A 19,250-nucleotide genomic window follows, 5' to 3' on the forward strand; every position below is an offset into this window, starting at 1 on the left:
GAGAATGCACTTCTTCGTAGCTACTATATTTCACTCAAAGCACTTCATCTGTTGTGTTTTCCATCGTTGTTCCTTAAGGTGTAGTAGCTGTGGTGCAGTTGAATCAGCTTCAGAACAGAAGGTCAGCTTTAAAAGGTTTCCATTACTGAAAAGGTCAGTGCTTCCAGGTGTGAAGAAACCACCAAGACTTCAGGAAAAGAAAAGTTAGAGTCACTTGGAAAAACAACTATATAGCTATATATATGTATATATATTTATATATAATATGTGAAATTAAAAAAGAAAATAGTGTATGGAAATTTTTGTCCAAAGTGCATCAAAACAATATTCATACGTATTTGATACACATATGTATGGACATATATATCTGTGTCTGTGTGGGCGTGCACATGCTGTGTGTGAGGGCTTTTCCCAACATTACCCTGAGTGGTGGCTAGGGGGTGCACTGTGGACACGGTGTGTGTATGGGCAGAGGGAGCGAGAGAGAGAGAGAGAGAGCGTGTGTATCTCAGTAATGTATTCCTGCCTGTGCCTGGGCTGGTCACATGGGGAGAGCAGCCTGTTTAAAACAGCCTCGGCTCGCTCAGTCAGAGCAGTGCGAGACACAGAGACAGACGCACCCGTTCTCTCTCGTCCTCTCTTCACGCACGCGCGCGCGCACACACACATGCTCACGCACGCAGACGGCAACTTTCCTCTAGTGGACTGACACCACACACTCGCCAGGATAGACACACTCCCCTTACTACAGTGGAGAAGAGGATAACGATTGACAGCTCTGAAAAAAAAGAAATACAGAAAAAGAAAAAGGTTCCCAGTGAGTAACCAATTTTGATTGTCATATGTTATTCACATTTGCGGACTTTGCTCTTCTTCAGCGTTGTCTGACCGGGATGTGACAGTGACTGTGAAAGGGAGAGGGACTTGATAGAAGGTGCTTTGAGGGGGGGCAAGTAAATAAATAAGAACGGAAGAGCAGCCAGAAACGACAGAAGAGAGATGTGGTTCTAGTGCAACACTGGAATACCTCTCCATCAATCTCTCCCTCTGTCTGTGGGATCTAATGCTGTTAATTAGCAGCATGCACTTGGAATGAGAGGAATGCCATTGCGCGGAGCTGGAGTGGGGTTTGTTTCGGACTCTTGCGCTCTGTGTGTGTGTGAGTGTGTGTGTGTCATTTCTTTCTTTTTATTTCTTGCATGCCAGCTGCATTGTGATGGTCAGTCTACTGATGTTGAGCAGATTCTCTGCGACACACGCTGCTCTGGCTATGATTAATAGAAACCTATTGATATGCAGATGGAAGTAGATAGACCTGTCACTGCACTCCAGTGATATGAGTGATGTGTTGGGAGAAAGGGGACTGTTTTAAAGCCTCCCCTTCTTCGTATCGCCTCTGTCCCACTCTCTTTGTATCCCTCTGTCCCTCTCTGTCCTACTGCCCCCCCTCCATCTTTCATCCTCCCTTCTCACTTCCCTCCCGCTCATTTCTGTTGCAGCCGCTGATATTTCTTTGACACGCTCTCCCTGTTCACTGTCTTTTTCTGTCTCTGTTATTTCATTAACTTTTTCCTGTGTACACAGCTCCCTTGATTCATCTGTGTCGCTTCAGTTCTAAAAGGTCTTTCATTCAGCTCCTTGCTTTCTGTCTCATTTCTCTCCCCCACGCTGGTATATGCTGGCATACTTAGTAGACTCCTTAGTTGCGTAGAAAGAGAGAGGATCGCAGAGTTGTGAGGAGGGAAAGAGGGGAGGGAAAGTGAGAAGAAAGACAGAGGAATGAAGGCGAAAGTAGAAGGGGGGGCATTGAAAAGGCTGACACTGGCTTGGACAATTAGCCCAGGGAGTCTGTCCTGGGGTGCTATTCTGAGAGGGGCTTTGGCCCCTGAGCCCTGGGTGCTGGGTCACGGGATGCCTTGACCCTTCCAGTCGACAGCTAGGCATGGGAGCCATTATCACAACCTGATTGATTAGCACTGAGCGGAAATCCCTTTTCTCTTCACTCCTTGGGAGCAAAAGACCGAAGGTTTTTGTTCTTTTGCTGCTGCTGGTTTAGTATCTGCCTGTCTGAATGTTGAAAGCTCTGGCTTTTCTTTTTTTTTTTTAAACTGCTGTCAGTTATGGAGGTCTGGTCTCTATGTATCGTCTGTCACTGGGCTTGTCTTCCTGCCTTTCTTTTTTCCTCTTCCACAACGTGTGTGTTTGTTTGTGAGTGTCAGTGTGCAGAAGTGGGTACGAAATATTTTTTTAATGACAAAAGAGACACACTTTGTTGAGGTGGCTTCTATATGCCATCTTCTCTGTACCAATTATGCTACCTCAGGAATTAATTCAAACCTTCCTTAACTTGTATGAGCTGTACACCTGAAATTGTTAGCAATATATTTAGGAGGCTGCCTGTATGGGGGGAAAAGGATGGCATGCAAGAGATAAAAAAGAGATGTGAAAGAAAATATGACAGAAGACAAAAGTGATGGGGGGACATACGTGGGCAGTTTGGGAAAAATGAGTTCTTCCTAGAATGTTTGAGTGCATTTCTCTTTTATCCTGTCATCATTTCCATCTCATTTCTTTGTTTTGATCTTCCCGGTCCCATCTCTAACTAACTTTTGCTAGTTTTGCTCCCCCCCCAATACCCCCTTTCTCAGACTGGGAGTTTAGTGGGGTGTTTAGCCCAGCTCACGGCTGATCAAAGCAGTATGTGTCTGACTGGGCTTAGCCCAGGCACTCCTAATGGAGCGCCGTTTTCATGCCTTGTTGGTGGTGGAGTAGGAGGGAGTGATAGGAGGTGGAGGGGGAATAGGAGGGTGTGCAAATAGAAAGGCTGATAGGGAAAAAAAAATCAAGCAAGGAAAAGATAGGTAGATAGAGAGTGGGTCTAAATCAGAACAACCGTGAGAATGTGCTTCTGGTAGGAGGTGCTGTGGAGATGTCACTATGAGTTGGGTCACCCTTTCTTTGCAAAATCAATGATGAGTGGATAACAAGGATACCACAGTTCCTCAAATAACAGCAACAGCCAATGGCAGCTCTCCACAGGCTGTTCAGAAAGCCACATTTACAAACTATTTTGACGATCAGAGGAACATTACATTCTCTGGAAAGTCAGGGGCATGAGATGATCAACTAACACTTAATAACATGCTATTTATCATTAATGCTGACTGTATATTAGCAGAATGTGAAAAACTGGTCTTACCTTTTGATACTCCAAGCGATACTCCAAAAGTATGCTTTTTTAGTTTCAAGTTTCTAAAACTTTTCACCATGCCATTAAAATCGAATTGTTAGCTTAATATATGTTAGCCTAACTCTTGACAGCAAAGACAGAGCCAAGATACATGGGTTCTCATTGTGAGTGTTTTAGCAGCTGCTTGCTGATTTTGAGAATTTGCTTGGTTTTGCTATGTTTTTTTTTCTTTCAAGAATTCAGTAAGAAGTAAAATTGCAGTTTGCATAACCAGGTTTTGTGTATATTTGCCCTTGTTTCAAAGGGTGGTGACCACAATGTGGGCAGGGACATCACTGAATCTAAATAACAGAAGAATCTCTAAACTTATTTAACTGAAAATGATAGAATTTTAAAAACTAACAGAATATATAATAAAACTTACGGGTGCAGCACCCTCAGCACCCGTACTTCTGGCATTGTAAATAAGAACGTTACTGCCAAGCAGGCGAATGATATTGATTACCAAATAAAATAGACAAAAAGAAAAGCAAAGAATAAATGAAAGAGCCTTGCTGTCAACAACACAAAATGAAGTCATATGACAGAAAGCGGTAAAAAGAACCCAACCATATCTTTCCAATAAGCCTCTTTCCAGTCTTTAGTGGAAGGACCTATCACCAATGGGGCATACAGTTTAGGCCAGCACAGAATAGCTCCCACACATGGTTTGGTTTTAGGCTGGAAGCAACACCAGACAGGAAAAGGTCTATGTGTGCATCAACTTTTGAGTGTGTTTGTGCATATTTCTGTGTTTGTGTGTGTGAAAGAGAGAGGGAGAGAGCTATAGATAAGAAGAAGAGAAAAAGAGATGAAGAACTGGTTGTGTGTGCCTGAGTGCATAGTAAGCATCTGTGTGTCCGTCTCTATATGCCTGTATGCCAAGCACTAAACAGCCATGCTACACATAACCTGTATATTGATTTTTAATAGACTGTAAAAACCTGTCTAGACATTCGGACATTGATTCTGAAATTGGAAGTTTTACTACTTCTGTCTCTATTAAGACATTTTTGGTGGAGGAATGGAATTTCTGAGCAGCAGAGGGGGAAAGCCTCTTTTATAACCTTGGAAAATAAGACAGAAAATGTTGCTTACATCTTACTGAGAAGTCCGTAGTGACCGACAAGAACACCGTGGTGTAATTTTAAAGTTGTTAAACTGAAAGGTTTAAATGTGTTTCTGTAATTATCACCTACAAGTGTGATTTACACACTTCTCAAACTGTCTTCCTCCCTTCACCACCCCGCCCCCCACCCAGCTCATCACCTCCCAAGTCCAGGTTTCTTCTGCAATCTATTCTTTTTTGTTTTGTTTTCGTTGCTCACACTCCCCTTTTATAGCGCCATTGTTCTCTTTTTTTTTTGCTCCCCGCCTCTCCTGTCCAATCCCCACTTTGCAATGTCGATGTTTATATTTAACACAAAAGAAAGGTAAGATAAAACTAGGATAATATTTCCCCTAACATACTTACTGCCTGGATAAACATCCTCCGACAGATGTCCAAGCATGGGTCTGATCAGAGGAGGGCATGGGGGCCGTAATTCTCAGTGCTGTAATGTACACAAAGGCTACAAATTGGAAGCTGGTGTGGAGAGGGTTGGACGGAGAGCTGGGGAGGTACGGAGAGACAAAGACTTTCCTCATCATAAAAATCAAACATATTTCAAAAGAGGAAAAAAAACTTACTGTCCATTGTTAAAACAACTGTTGCTTTATATTTATGGTTGTTTGGCTGTTGTGCAATTAGTTAACCGAAGGATCATAATGTGCACCTGGTTCTTCTCTGGTGAGAAATCTGTTTGAAGATGTGAGATCAGCTTCAGTATGTGCAGTGTCATAATCACAAATCCATAATTGATAATTATCAAATTAATAGCGCAGAATTGGGTACTCCAAGAAGTAGTTTAAACATATTTACAATGAAAATTGTGCCCGTTGCTCATCTCACTTTCAGGATCAGAATTAATTAGCATACCATACAACTGTTATTTTTGAGCTTTCTCCACTAACAAAAATATCTGATCTAAATCTTTTAGTTTTCAATATTTAGATCTTCATCTGCTTGTGTAAATATAACACAAAATGATGGCGATAATTGCAATTAATAAGGGATTTGAAAGGATTTAGATTTAATAAGTGGATTTAATGCTGGATTCAGATTTGATGAAATGCTCTCAAGCACTAACCCAACAATGGAACTATAGTAGAATGGACAGCGAGAAATAAATATGAGGTTTTGGTAAGCATATTTGTGTGTACATGTACGCATCACAGACATTTTATACGCCGCTGTGAAACAAATGCAGGCGAGAGCTTTGAATGCAACAAGCCTCCCAACAGCCACACATTAAAAAGTCAGCGTTCTCTCTGGCAATGCACAGCTCCCACGCTTTTTCTGTCTACCCTCTCTCTCTTTAGTTAGATGTGCCACTTGCTGTGTGCTTTTATCTAACTGCACCTAAGGGTGTGAAAACATGACAAGATTTTGTTAAGATTTGGCCCCAATTAAGCCGCCTCACATGCATTTCAGAGATCTACATTTTACGACTGTTTCCTCTCTACACCCTGTGCACAAAGATCTGGCTCAGAGGGAGAGTCGGTGTGTAATTATTTTGGTAATCTGAAAAAGCTCCTGTACTTTCTTTGTACACTTTTAAAGTGTCAAGAACATGCAGATATTAAGCCTTTCTCTAATGCCATAAAAGACTGAATCAGGACCTTCAATTCTGAAAAAAAAGGTTGAATGTTTATTTAAAAGAAAGCCTTTTTTGTATGGGGTTGTGATAGCAAGCGCACAAACAGACAGACAAACTTTAAGTCTTTTTGCATGTGGCCCGGCATTTTTCTAAGCTTGAGCTTTTCAATGTTGGCTTTTTGTTCTATTTGTCAAGTTGCTTGTTTCTCTGTCTTTGAGAAACAGCCTTTTTATCTGTCAAGTTTTGTGTGTGCTAGTGGGTCAGTGTGTGTCACACTGTGCATATCTGCTTGGCTCGGCTGTATTTTTATCCTTAGACAGCTCTCTATTCAGCCCCTGTAGCATTCTTGCAGCCCAGGCGATGGGAGAGTTTGACTCCTAACTTTCTGATCAAAGCATATGAGGGATAAAAGGAGGGAAATCAAGAAAAAAAAGTTTATGAATATGCATCACTTGACACCCCCCCCCCCCAACACGAGCTCCCAGCTTTCTAGACACATACACACACTCAAACACAAACAAAAGCTGCCTCCTCCAGTAGGGGGCAAACACTTTGAGGTGGATTTGCGCACAGCTTCTGAAGGCTATTCACATTCTGTTAGCATACCAGAGGAAAATGTGCTGTACCTGACAGTAGCCACACACTGTTATCTACACAGCCAAGTGCAATTTGTGTATTTTACTATATTTTTCAGGGCTTGTGTTTTAAATATTTAAACTGTTTTTTCAGATTTACTGCATTTTATATAAGTGCAACTTGAGAATAAACTGTTGGAGGTAATTTGCCTTAAGGCAACTGTATAATGTAGTACACTATGTATGCTGTATAGGAATACATGATGTGGGAGAATCATACTGGGGGCGGTGTATGCGTGCCGTGTGGTGCATCCACTAATCCCTCTGTATTGTGAGTTTAACTGCTCAGTTGTATTGACTAACTTGCTATCTTTATATTTTCCCTACGCACATGTCAGCCACATTATTTTCTTTTTCCATATGTAAGATATAAAATATAATCATAACTTTCTTGTGTTATCTTGCATTCACGGCACATAAAAGAATAGCTGGAAAATATCCTTTTTGCTTTGTGAAAATTCCCACTGTATTACAAGGTTAAAATCTGTTCATGCCAGGTGACTGAAAATGTTGTTTGTTTTAGCTCATTTGCACATGTTACATTGCTGTAGCTGGTACAGAGTATATAGCACCTATTTCACCTGTTAAACACTTTATTTTCAGCAAACAAATGGCTAATAATTAACTTGAAAAACAGACCTCCCCTGATTGTACTAGGTACCCCTAGCAGCTGAAGGAGGCACTTCAATATGAAGGATTCAGGCCAAATTTTCTTCAGAAATCAAAAGGATACGACTCTCCTTTGTTTCTGTATGTCTCACCACTATTTTGGCTGATGCAAGCTCGCACAAAGTGTGCAAGCACAAACTGTGTGCAGACATGAGCAACACAGCAGTCCACTTAAAGGCTGCATGTGTCATTAGCCACAATAGTGTTCTGAGGTTACACAGAGCTCCTATAAACAGATTGGGGATGCATTTATGATCAGTATAATGGGACATTAAAAGAGCATTAGACTACATACAGTCTAAAGTTTATTCCGGCTTACACGTGCACCATTCGTAGAAACGCTTTACTACTTTTTTAAATCCTGGACTTCATGTGAAAGAGGGCCATTGTCATCAGTTATCAGATGCAGAAACTCCTTCTAGAAGATAAGTTTGACTACTAAGTTATCATTTAACAGTAATAAATTTGAAGCTCATTATTCTTTGACATTGTGTTAGTGCTGTTAATTTCACAGCAAACCATATTATTTGTCAGATAATTAGTGTAAAAACAAAGAAGCTCCTTAAGACCTCAAACGTATAAGCATAATGAAGAGGTCCAAAATTCAGTGTGTTCAATGAGCAGCTCAGAGATTTAGGAGCCTGGTTAGACTCCTAGTGAACACAGACCCGTTCGATGTGTAGCTTACTTACATTCAACATTTAGATTGGACTGATAAGTAACTGCAGTGCTTTTGTGTAAAATGGCCATGACTCTTGTTTGTTGGCACTTTTTAATGTGTGGGTTTTACTGTTATTTATCCCCTGTGTTATAAAAAAAATAGATCACAATAAAAGCACCAACTGGCCAACTGAAAGAACTGGTAGTGAAAGGGAATTTGATCATTCTCCTGAAATAACCAATTTTAATCTTGAATGCACTTGAGCAAAGCTGTCAACTGAAGAAGTGAGACACAAACATCAGTTGGAAGTACTAATAGAGTAGGTTGTGGTCAAATCTTAAGGGGAAGATAAAGTGAAGAGAAGTAAATGGAAAAGTTGAGTTTAAGAAAAGGCAAAGATTTTCTCACCTGAGGCAGAATAGGGAAATTCAAGAGATGGCCAAGATTAAGCCTTGGGATAGCTACAAGTATGTCTTCTTGAGGGAAAGATAAAAAGAGTGAAGAGAACTGGAATGAAAAGTCAAGAGGTGAGGAGGAGGCTAACAACAAAAGCGGTTTTGGTCAGAGGGGTGGATGAAGAAAAGTATAAGGACACAAGAGATTCAATTATGGAGCAGAAGACATTTTAACAGACTGATACCATTGGGCATGATTGGAACTTGAAGTAAAGTAGCTGGAGAGAGAAAGTCGGCACACATCAAGTGTGATTGCGGTCAAACATTGGAGGAAGAGTAGTAGCAATTGAAAATGGTGTGGAATGTGTGTGTGTGTGTGTGTGTGTGTGTGTGTGTGTGTGTGTGTGTGTGTGTGTGTGTGTGTGTGTGTGTGCGTGCGTGTGTGTGTGGGGGGGGATTAAAGGTTAGGCAAGACCATCAGCAGACATGACTGTGATGAGTGTAAAGCTTGAAAAGACTGGAGAAATGACTGGGCAAAGGGAAAAAGGAAGAGCACATAAAATGCTAGAACACCATTATGTCCAGTTGCAGGATTGAGGTCAGAGAAAAGGAAGAGCTGCAAAGGATAGAGAAAATGAAAGGGGACATGCTGGATAGGTTTGGAGTTGAGGTGCTTCTTGGAGTTAAGACGTGACAATGGAGGTATAGGTGGGAATTTAAGTTCTCAGCTAGGAGACAAGGGCAGGCGAGAATAAATGAAGAGGGGGGATGCACTTTAAGTAGACTATGCCATTTCTCAGAAGTACAGTTTCAGTCACTTGGTGTTTTCAAACATGTCAAAATGGATGCTGTGTATCAGATTTGATGATGGTGTATCATCCCCTGAAAGCAAGTGCATAAAGTGTAGTGTGTGTGTGTATGTATAATAATGCGAAACACATTTTATCAAAATAACTACAGTGGGATGCTGAAACAGAGCCTTCTAACGTTTACTGACATCACCCCTCTGTGTGTATGTGTGTGGAAACTGTCTGGGACCATGCCACATTATTAATAATGTACTAAGTTCAAAATGCATGAATTCCCAATCAACTGGGATATTAGCACCATGGTCCCCACTTTTTACAGATATTTATTAACCCCCCCCCCCCCATCCCATCTCAAATACGTTAGAAAGCCGGTTGCTGAAAGACTTGGGGCTCTGGCTTTTTGCGCTGCTGGCTCCAGATATGTATGCTCAGTTTTCTGTCCATGCAATGTTTTTGTTCAACCAAATGAATGAAGCTACTCTGTGTTACTGACTGTGTCCATCTCTTTCAATATCCATCCATAAATTTGCCTATTGGTGTGTGTATAAGTTTGCCTATTGGTGTGTGTATAAGTGTATGTCTGTGTGTGAGTGAGTGCCTCTCTCTGAGCCGAGGGCTTTTAATCTATTAAAGCCTGATCCTTAAACACTAATCAATGTACCCTTTTATATTTCCATTACAGTGCAGAAGGGAAAGGGATAAATAAAGCATGACAGTGGAGCTCAGTAGTGGCCACATAACACTGAAAAGTTCCAACTGCTGTCGGTGCACAAGAGGGGGCTGAACTATTTAAACTGGGTCATTGTATTTTAATATTTTTTTTATACAATCTAATCTGTATGGTAGGATGTTTAGGGCTGGATGATTGGTGCAACATAGCTGTCATTATATAGCCATTTTTTTGTTCCTTTCTAAAACTTTTGACAATTTAGTAGTCTCTAATTTTAAGAATTAAACTTGGTACTGGCTCACATACACATTGCACTCATAGGAGCCGATCAGCCGTGTAAAATCATGTCATGAAGCTTCCAGCACACAGTTTTTATGTCAGATGAAGTTTGGAACTCTGCACTTCAACTCTGCAGAATTGGGAAACTTTGGTTTTAGTTTCAGCAAGACAGGTGTCAGCATTTGATTTGAAAGAGTGCACACCTGAGAGACTGGAAATCTTATTTAACAGGTAAAAGAAATTGGTGTGCAAGCGGATGGATATTTCCAGCTTCTTTATTATTTATTGCATCAGTTAACATATCTGTGTCTTTGTTTTTATCTAAAGGAATAAACGATGCAGCAAAAGCATAAAAACTGGAAAAGCCAATGCGATGTTTCTTTCTATTGTGTGCACAGATTTGCTCTTTTTGCACAGCATATTGTAGTAACAGCCTCATGTCATTGGCCTCCTGCCTTTCTTTTTCTTGTTTAAACGTCCTCCATGCTTACAGTATTGCATCACGTTTTCCCTTTAGAGTGATATGCACTGTAGCTTTTAGTTGTCAGGACCAAACACTTTCAAGCTATATAGCTGACAATGTGCACAACCGTTTTAGGACTGATTTAAAGTGATTTACAGCAAATGTCTGCAGTCCAAACACATACTTGCCTAACCCCCCCCCCCCCCCCCCCCCCCAATCTATCATTTAAACCCACTAAACTGACAGTATTTGCCACTTCTCACAGCATATTTTATTAGCTATGTCTGGTTATGTACATGTCCCTCGCCCCCAATTAATTTAGGATACTTAAGTGGCACATTTGCATTACACTGTTTGCCTTTGGAGTATAGTTTATTAGTGCTGTCTGTGTAACCCGCACCAGCACCCCACAATCCTATCCCCAAGAACCATGCACACGCACACATTTATTTTAGTGCGCTTAGCCAACAGTATTTTCTCGGCAGGAGCGTACGTGTGTGTTTTTCTGCTCCACTGTGGTAGTTTATTAGCAATGTCTCCTTTGATAGTTAGTGTGCACGCTTGATTATGGCTGAAAGGGAGTGGGCTGGGCGCTTGGCCGGAGAGGAAGTCTGCCTAATGATATTAACAACATCCTTTATTGGGTAGCTACTGCAGGCAGAGAAAGAGAAGGGGGTAGAGGGAAGAGGGAGGGAGGGTGATTAAAGTGAGAAAAGTGGGGTCTTAGAAAGAGAGAGGAAAACTTTAGGGTGAATGAAAGAGACAAGAGTGTGAAGGGGAATGGGTTTACCTGTTCTGCAGATTAGGCAACAGAAATATGCAGAGATTTAAACATCAAAAAACATAATTATGAGAGGGATGTTTTATTTAAGAGTGCCGGCCCAAACACCTGTGAGAGATGTTTTCATCTGCTCCTAATATGTTATATGGATCTGACAGTCCCTCCATGTTCCTCTAATAGATTTGCAATCATATCCCAAATTGCTTGGCAACCCTGTCAGGTTCTATCACCGAGGTTCACAAGGGATTAATTGTTTGCAAGAGCTGAGCATGCAAAAAACAAAGGTAAGCGGAAGTTGTTTTCATGACGACTTCATTATTCTAATTAATTTAAAATTAAATGTATTGTTTATTTGTCAACTAGAAATTCATGTCTGCTACAATAAGTATAAGTATTGAGGTTGTAGGGTTTTATTTTTTACTATGTTAACCATTTCAACTTTCATTTTAATGGACGATTTCTTTTTGGCAATTTTCATTCATCCAGAAAGTTTCCTTAAAGTCTGAAGCAGAGTTTCCATTAAAGCCACTAAGTAGACAGGTGCTTTATACTGTTGCAATAAAGCCACATAAAACCTATGAAGATGAATATGTTGCAAAAGCAAGTAATTTTTGAACACATATAGATAAATGAATAAATAAATATCATTCTATAGATGTGATTATTTCTTTTACAATTTTCTCTGATTGCTTCAGGTAACCCACCCAATAAATAATATTTAAACTAGAGTTGCTCAGTTGTCCGGTTTGGTAATAGTATATAACGCTCTATTAAACTTGTCTCCATGTATGTCTGCCCTCGTCTGACTCATTTCACAGAAAAGGTAGAAGGAAAAAAAGATGATTCACTTCACCTGATTAGGGGTTTGGGTTTTTATTTTTGCAACGTATTTGTCATCACAGAATGCAATAGTTGTCTAATGCACTGAACTTCACACAACAGGTGGTCAGGGTGAAAGGAAAGAATCATCTCACACACCACCATTGCAGTGCACAAAAGTGAAAGTGTGTGAATAGAGGATTATTTACATAACCTGTTTTTGTGTCTCCTGTGTTGTTGACAAACAACAGGCACAAAATGAGATCGTGGATACAAAAGAAAATGAATATAAAGTATAGAAAAAAGTGCACACACAACTTTGTTGCAAGTAGACAAAAGAAGCCTTACTGCTCCATTAAACACAGAGACTGTTTTGTGAGTATGTAAACACTTTTGTTCTTTAACTTGTTTTTCTTCACTAAATCTGGGTAGGTGGGCTTTTTCAAGTACAGACTAATGGGTGATTAGTATCTTACTGTATGCCAGTATGTTACCATTTTAATGTCGCTGTGAAAAAAAAGGAAGATAGATCATAGCATGACGCATAGCATAATCATCAACACAAACACATGCAAATGTGTCATAGGCATTATAAAAGATAGATGTGACACTTTACTTTCCAGACTTTTAAACTAAATCATCAGCACTTTGGCTGATGCTATGTTGATGTTTTTTGAAAGATAAAAGTTGCCTTATGTGGATGAAAATGAATGCCAAGTTATCAGCTGGCGCTAGTAGCACGTATTCAAATTCAAACTGTATGGGTATGGCACAGAGAGAGAGACATATCAGCTACTTAGAGCTAAGTAGTGGATCAATAAAATAGAATTTCACGTACCAAATCTGAAGCACAAAATTCTTTGATGGTCCATACCACACAGAAATAATAATCAGGCAGTGCTTTAAAAGGGTGCAGTAGCACACACAAAACAGAGACATGCATATACTTAAAGTAGTGTTTGAGGCCGAACACTGATCAGGACAACTGTTAGTCAATGTGGCTGGCTGTAAACATGCATTTTAATAATCTCTGTTTGGGCATTTTATATGGATTTACTGAGTTTTAGAGGGAGCCTCAAGTAGCAGCTAGGGGAACTGCATTTTTTTTTCTTTTGCATCCACACTTTTTTTTTCTTTTTTTTAATCTCCAGATTTTACCCTTTGATATTCTCACAATGACAAATTTGCTTATCTCCCACTAACACCTAGTGAGAGCTGTCACCTTGAGAGGCATCTCTTACTACCAAAAATGTCAAGGTTGGCAAATTCCTCTGTTTACCTTGGCAAGATGCCTAAGATCCCAGACCCCTCCCAGATGTTTGCCAATGTGTAGAGCCATATTTATTTGTCTGATTGCTCACATGTTGGCCTCTGTGCAAGTTTCTGTCTGAGTGCTTGTGTGTCTGTGCAACTCTTTTTCTCACACATACCCAGTGCAGAATTCAGACAATCAAGAAAATAGCACAGAGATGGGTAAATAAACCCATTCTGTTGGACTGTCTCTCCAAGCAGTGTTATCATCTCACTTCACCTGTGGCTAAAGAGACATATACCTGTCAAATGCTACACTTTCAGACACAAACATTATACATTACACAGGCATAAATACATACAAGACTTCACATATCCTCTGCGCAAATGTGTACATGTATATATCAACAAGTGCTGTGTGATGTCATCTACAATGACAATAGTCAGTGAGCCAACACACCCTGATGAACCTTTTCATGCACACTGGTATGTCGGAGTTAAGATGCCATTTCTCGTATTCCCGTGATCCTCCCTCTGGTAGAACATGACTGTTCTTGTTTTCTGTGTGTGTATTGCTGGGGAAATGTGTATGAGAGACACATAGTACTCAGCTTCCTTTGACTTGAGCCAAAGTAGAAAAGAGCTACTTATCAGGAAGGATTAAAAACAAATTAAGATGGATTTAGACCCTTTAAATGACTCTAGCTTCCATCAGTTGGTGAGTGTGTGTACCTTTTTTTTGTTTCTTCAATTGTATCTGGTTATAGATGGCACAGTGGTGCACTGGTTAACACCAAGAAGGTCTTGTGTTCCATTTCGCTGATAGGTGTCCTTCTCTGTATAGTTTTAATGATTTCTGTGAGTGTCTTCCACTATTTAAATATGTTGGTAGTAGGTGTGAGTGTTAACATGAATGGGTGTCTGTCTCTCTGTGTTAGCCCATCAATAGACGGGCATCCTGTCCAGAGGGTACCCTGCTTTTCACTCTGTGGTAACTCGGATAGGCTCCAAAATAGATGAAAGAATTTTAGGTTAGATTGCATATTTGTGTGGAAAGGTCTGTGGCTATATGTGTGAGCTTAGTGACAATGCACATTGCATTTAGATTCAGTACATTTCAGGTTATTGACATGATTTTAATTTGTGATTAAAATCAATGCACATTACTCAATGTCAGTTTTCCCAAGACAATAAAAGCCTGGAGTGTTTTCACATTACCATGCAGTAGAATGTAATTTAAAAGGTCACCTTGGACATGTATGTTCCTCACACTGATATCAACCAGCAAATGATCACTGAGTCTTACAATACCGAAGCAACCCTAGCAACAACAAAACCGGACAGAGCATGTAAACTGGCTGCCTGAAGCGGCACAGTTCTTCGGCCAATAAATTGATGTCTGGTGGATAAAAACCTCAGTCCAAACACCAGATGAACACACCATCTGTTTCTCTGCGATTCCACTCATTAGGAGTACATATTCTATTTTTTTCCTTTATTCCCCTTGTCATTTCATGGGCACTGCTGTAGCCCTGCTCCTTTCTGCCATTGCGTTTCTATTGTCATTTAATTTTTGGTTACTGAGTGCAGATCGATAAACGCTTGATGTGTGTTTGTTTTGTTGTTTCATATTTTGCAGTGAATATAATCAAATCCCTTCTGCTTTTCCATAGCTCGTTTGCATAATGTTGTAAGCATGTCCTTCTCAACTTTTCTTTTGTCATGAGCCAAATCTGCCTTTTTGATACAACACATTTTGGAAAGGTTTGTCGTGCAAACATCTTGACAAACAGTAATCACAACCAGTTTTACAATACTTCGTTTTTAATCATGTTTTCATAAATATTACTACATAAAAAGCATTGACTCTTATGCTACAGCCATCAGTTGATTTCTGCCACTGCTGTGTTCATTATGTTTTTCTGGTGAAGCCACATTTGAAAACCAATGGACCCATCAGCTGAGAGCCTAGAGGCTCCAGTCATGCAAGCCTTCTGCCATCTTTCCCTCCAGATGCAACCTTACATGCTCCATCTGTGGCTCTATGATTGCTCTCAACAGCCACCTGCAGTGGTGCCATCGCTGGCAGGCACAAACAGTATGAGCCGTCCCGGCCATAATTTTAGCAACGTTATCGTTCTTTGTTGATGAGATGCCTCTGTTTATGTACCATGTTTGACATAATCTTTTTTTAGTCTTAATCTTTTTATCTTAAATTCTGTTTGAAGAACAGCATTCTGCTCCAGAAAGAGTTTGCAAGTATTTGTTGTTTACTGGAAACTTTTTTTTATGTGCACATATGCTTGTGTAAAAGCACAGCCACAAAGTCCATATAAATGTTTAAATAGAACGTCTGTCTTTGAATGTGCATGCATGACATGAGTGGATTCGATTTCACTGCAAAGCCATGTTGAACAGTCAGTCAATTTCCTGCCGCACATTCTGTTGTTCCTCCATGACAAATGCCTCGATTTCCTCATAACACATTCCTATATCATTATTGGTCATGGACGTTATATAGTCCAACATACTCTGAGTCCTTCTGAGTATCAGATTGCTTCAGTGTTCATTTGAGAACGCCAAAAGCAAAGAAAGAAAGAAAGAAAGAAAAAAGAGGAAACCACTAACATTTTATTGCTAGCTGAGAAAGAAGTTTTCAAAGAAGTAAGAATGTTTGTTTTTTGTTCAGCATTTATTGCTTTTTTCTCCAGCTTTTAGAGCTGTGCTCATGGGGAAAAAAAATACAATCTCAGTTTTAAGCCTTCTCATAAGTACATGTAGGATATTTCCGGTGCTACTTTTAAAATCTCTGGCAAACATCTAACACTGTTGTACATATGAGGAATATTGTGGTTTCTAAAAGCAGCTTGTAAAAATGTGTCTTTTCATGGCCTGTCTCAGTCCATTAAAGTAGATACATGACACCACATAATGATATTAAAATATTCTTCAGACCTCCCTCCATAAACAGCATTCCTAAATGAGGTTTTAAACCAGAGGGTGAATTGTCTGTGAATACTAAGTGAATGGCATTGGGAAAGCTGACATGGTTTGAGGCCTCTGTATTGTTGAGAAAAGTCAGGAAGGTTTAGCTCAAGTGTAAAATCCATACCGAAGCCCTTTGGTAATGCTTGACTTGACAAGTTGTGCATGTGTCTGAATGTGTTTGTGTGTTTGCACTCACACTCATACTCGAAGCTACCTTCATGATTCATTAACGTGTGTGTGTACGCCTGTTATGCTACGGAACCTACGGTTCTTTGTGTTACTAGGCTGTTGTACTCATATTTCCATTTAAATATGTGTCTGTGGTGTGATTTACAGCCGTCCACTATTGCATAAATCCTCTGACTGCTAGCCCAAAAAGACAGAAATGTAGAAAAAAAGTGTCCATATGGAACTTATCATAAGCAACCATATTTCTCCATTACTAGGAGCAATTTGTTGTAATTGCCAGCTTAGAAGTAATATGGCCTCAAACTAGATTTTTTTGTCATAAAAAAAGAAAAATCTAAATGAAATATGAGAATACCCATTAACTGACACAATTATGCTATAATAATCAGAAAATTGAGCTGTCAAGACTGGAAAGCCTCTTTAAGATGCTAGTTACAAAGCATAAGGAGCGTGTGTCTGTATGCATGCGGGAAGGATCTGACAGAAACTGTATGTAATTGGTAGGTTTATCTTTAAAAGCCGATTATTTACATTTTGAACTAAGTGGAAATTGAACGAAAAATTTGACAACATAACCAGCTAAAGTGTACGAATCAGAGAGGTCATTATAAAGAGAAAGAGGGAGGGTGAGATCCTTCTGTGCAATACTCCTTGTATACAAGGGTGACTAACTGGATACTTTGATGAAGCAAATTGGTCTATTGCTGCACAACCTTGCATCATAAAAATATTCGTAGTGAAAATTTCCCTCTCAGTTATGATTCCTAAATAACACCGTGGCCTCTGTGTGCACTCCATCCTGACTGGCTGGAGGGGTGTTAATTAGTTTGAAATAATCAGTTTTTTCAGTGCACTAGGACTTGATACTCAAGAATATGGGCTCACTGCACACATTCTGCTGAGTCAGAGTTCATGAATAGCTTTTGCTCTCACATAATTTCAGTGATAAATGGCTGTGGATGAAGCTTACGGGGAGCAATTTAATTGGCATGAATTCTAAGTCTTTCAATTATCATCACATCGTTCCGACTCTGACAATAATCTCTATCTCTGTTTCCTGAAATGTGTCATGAGTCTAACAATATCATCTGATTTAACATCCTATGAAACAATGCATGACTAAATTAGCTTGACTGTAAGCCAAACCAGTCTCGAATCTGCATTGCTCTTTTAAAATAATTTGTGTGACAAGCAAAGGCAAAAAAGAACAGAAAAAGTAGGCCCAGAAGAACTGGGTCAAATGGCATTTGAAAATAAAATAAAATAAAAATACATTAAAGTTAAGGTGATTGACATTGTTCATGTTAGACTTACCATGCTTCCGAATCAAGAAGATTTTTCTTTGATGTACAGTGCACTATGTACTAAGTACTTCCACATATACAGACAACCTTCAGTCAGGAATATAAACATAAAAATACATTTTTTTTGCTCAGTAATTCCCACCTAGTGCTTAGGGCTGTGCTGGACTTTGTTCTTTGAATAGTTTTTAATGTATAAGAGGCTTTTAGATCTTAGTTTTCAAAGGACAGGCATGAGGGATTCTCATGAGGCTGTGACACTCCCATTAAGAATGTAAGTCTTACAATATAGCACACAGATTAACAGGCCAGCTTTGTAGTCCCTGCCTGCAGCACCAAATCCAAATTGTGCATACATATTATTATATATTAGCACTACTTTAAGATTATGTTCTACTTGCCTAAACTAACGTGGACTAAGAATGTTATGGTTTTTTACTGTTAGTGCTTTTCTTCAACTCGTTGGTTTTAATGGATTTTTAAGGACATAATGGGCCACACTGTAATATTTTTCATGTTTTTTGCAATCCCTTTAATCCGATTAAACAAACCACGTGGGACTTGAGGAACAGTGCACACCTGTGGCACATTTGAAAACTTTGTTCACAAGGAATATATGACCAGTGTGTCTGTGAAAACCTGGCCTTAATCACTGTCAATCAAATCAGCTCCTGAGGGCCAGACAGTTTTATAATGCAGAATCCAGGTTGGTTCCTCTTGAAGGAATATAAGGTTGTTTGGACTAGAGAGTTCCAAGGCACAATATTATACCCAAAGTATGATCATAACACTGTAAGCATGCTGCCAATGGCTTTGAAAAGAATCTGTAAGTCTGGTCTCCTCATCAGGACCATTTAGTTCATTAGTCACTTGGCATTTTTAACCAACGCAGCTCAGTTTGAACATGTTCATGTATCCACATGCAATGAGGTACTACACCATTTCCTGTTGAGAAAAAAGCTTTTTTTTAAGCACATACAGTAACTCATTGAAAATGTTATTATTTAAAAATGATGTTTTCCTCAGTTAATTAATAGCTGACATATTGGTGATACTGATGGTGATTGACTGGGAATTAAATAAAATGAATCCTTTCATTCTGTTAAATTTCCACAACACTTGGTATCTGAATTTGGTTAAAGGTCAGCCATTCCTCCTGATGTTTGTGTAATTAGAACTCATTCTTAAATTTAGTGTGCACTTTCTTCACCATAACCAAATTCCCAGAAGCAAGAAAGTTTTTGGCTCTAGTACAAGCTCCTTGTTTCAAAGTCTTAAAACCTCTGAACACTCTGGATCTTGCTAGTGTGGAGTTGCTCTTTGCCATTAACAAATGATTAAAATTGATCATGTGTCCACTTCCTATCATCTGCCTTTTAGTTAAAAAAGAAATAGACCACAGATACCCTGTT

The 19,250-nt window shown here is 39.5% G+C and overlaps 1 protein-coding gene across 2 annotated transcripts in view; it reads left to right on the plus strand.

Annotated features, from left to right (window-relative positions):
* Positions 1-464: 464 nt before the first annotated feature.
* Positions 465-19,250, plus strand: part of cntfr (ciliary neurotrophic factor receptor) — a 231,101-nt gene continuing 212,315 nt past the window's right edge. Inside the window, exon 1 of one of the 2 annotated variants that reach the window (XM_026174227.2) lies at positions 465-817. The gene's annotated coding sequence lies outside the window, so the exon portion shown is untranslated. The remainder of the gene's footprint in view (positions 818-19,250) is intronic. The other variant, XM_080304418.1, reaches the window with a different exon arrangement.

This window comes from Astatotilapia calliptera, chromosome 7, assembly GCF_964374335.1.
Source record: "Astatotilapia calliptera chromosome 7, fAstCal68.1, whole genome shotgun sequence".
In the NCBI taxonomy this organism is placed as follows: domain Eukaryota; kingdom Metazoa; phylum Chordata; class Actinopteri; order Cichliformes; family Cichlidae; genus Astatotilapia; species Astatotilapia calliptera.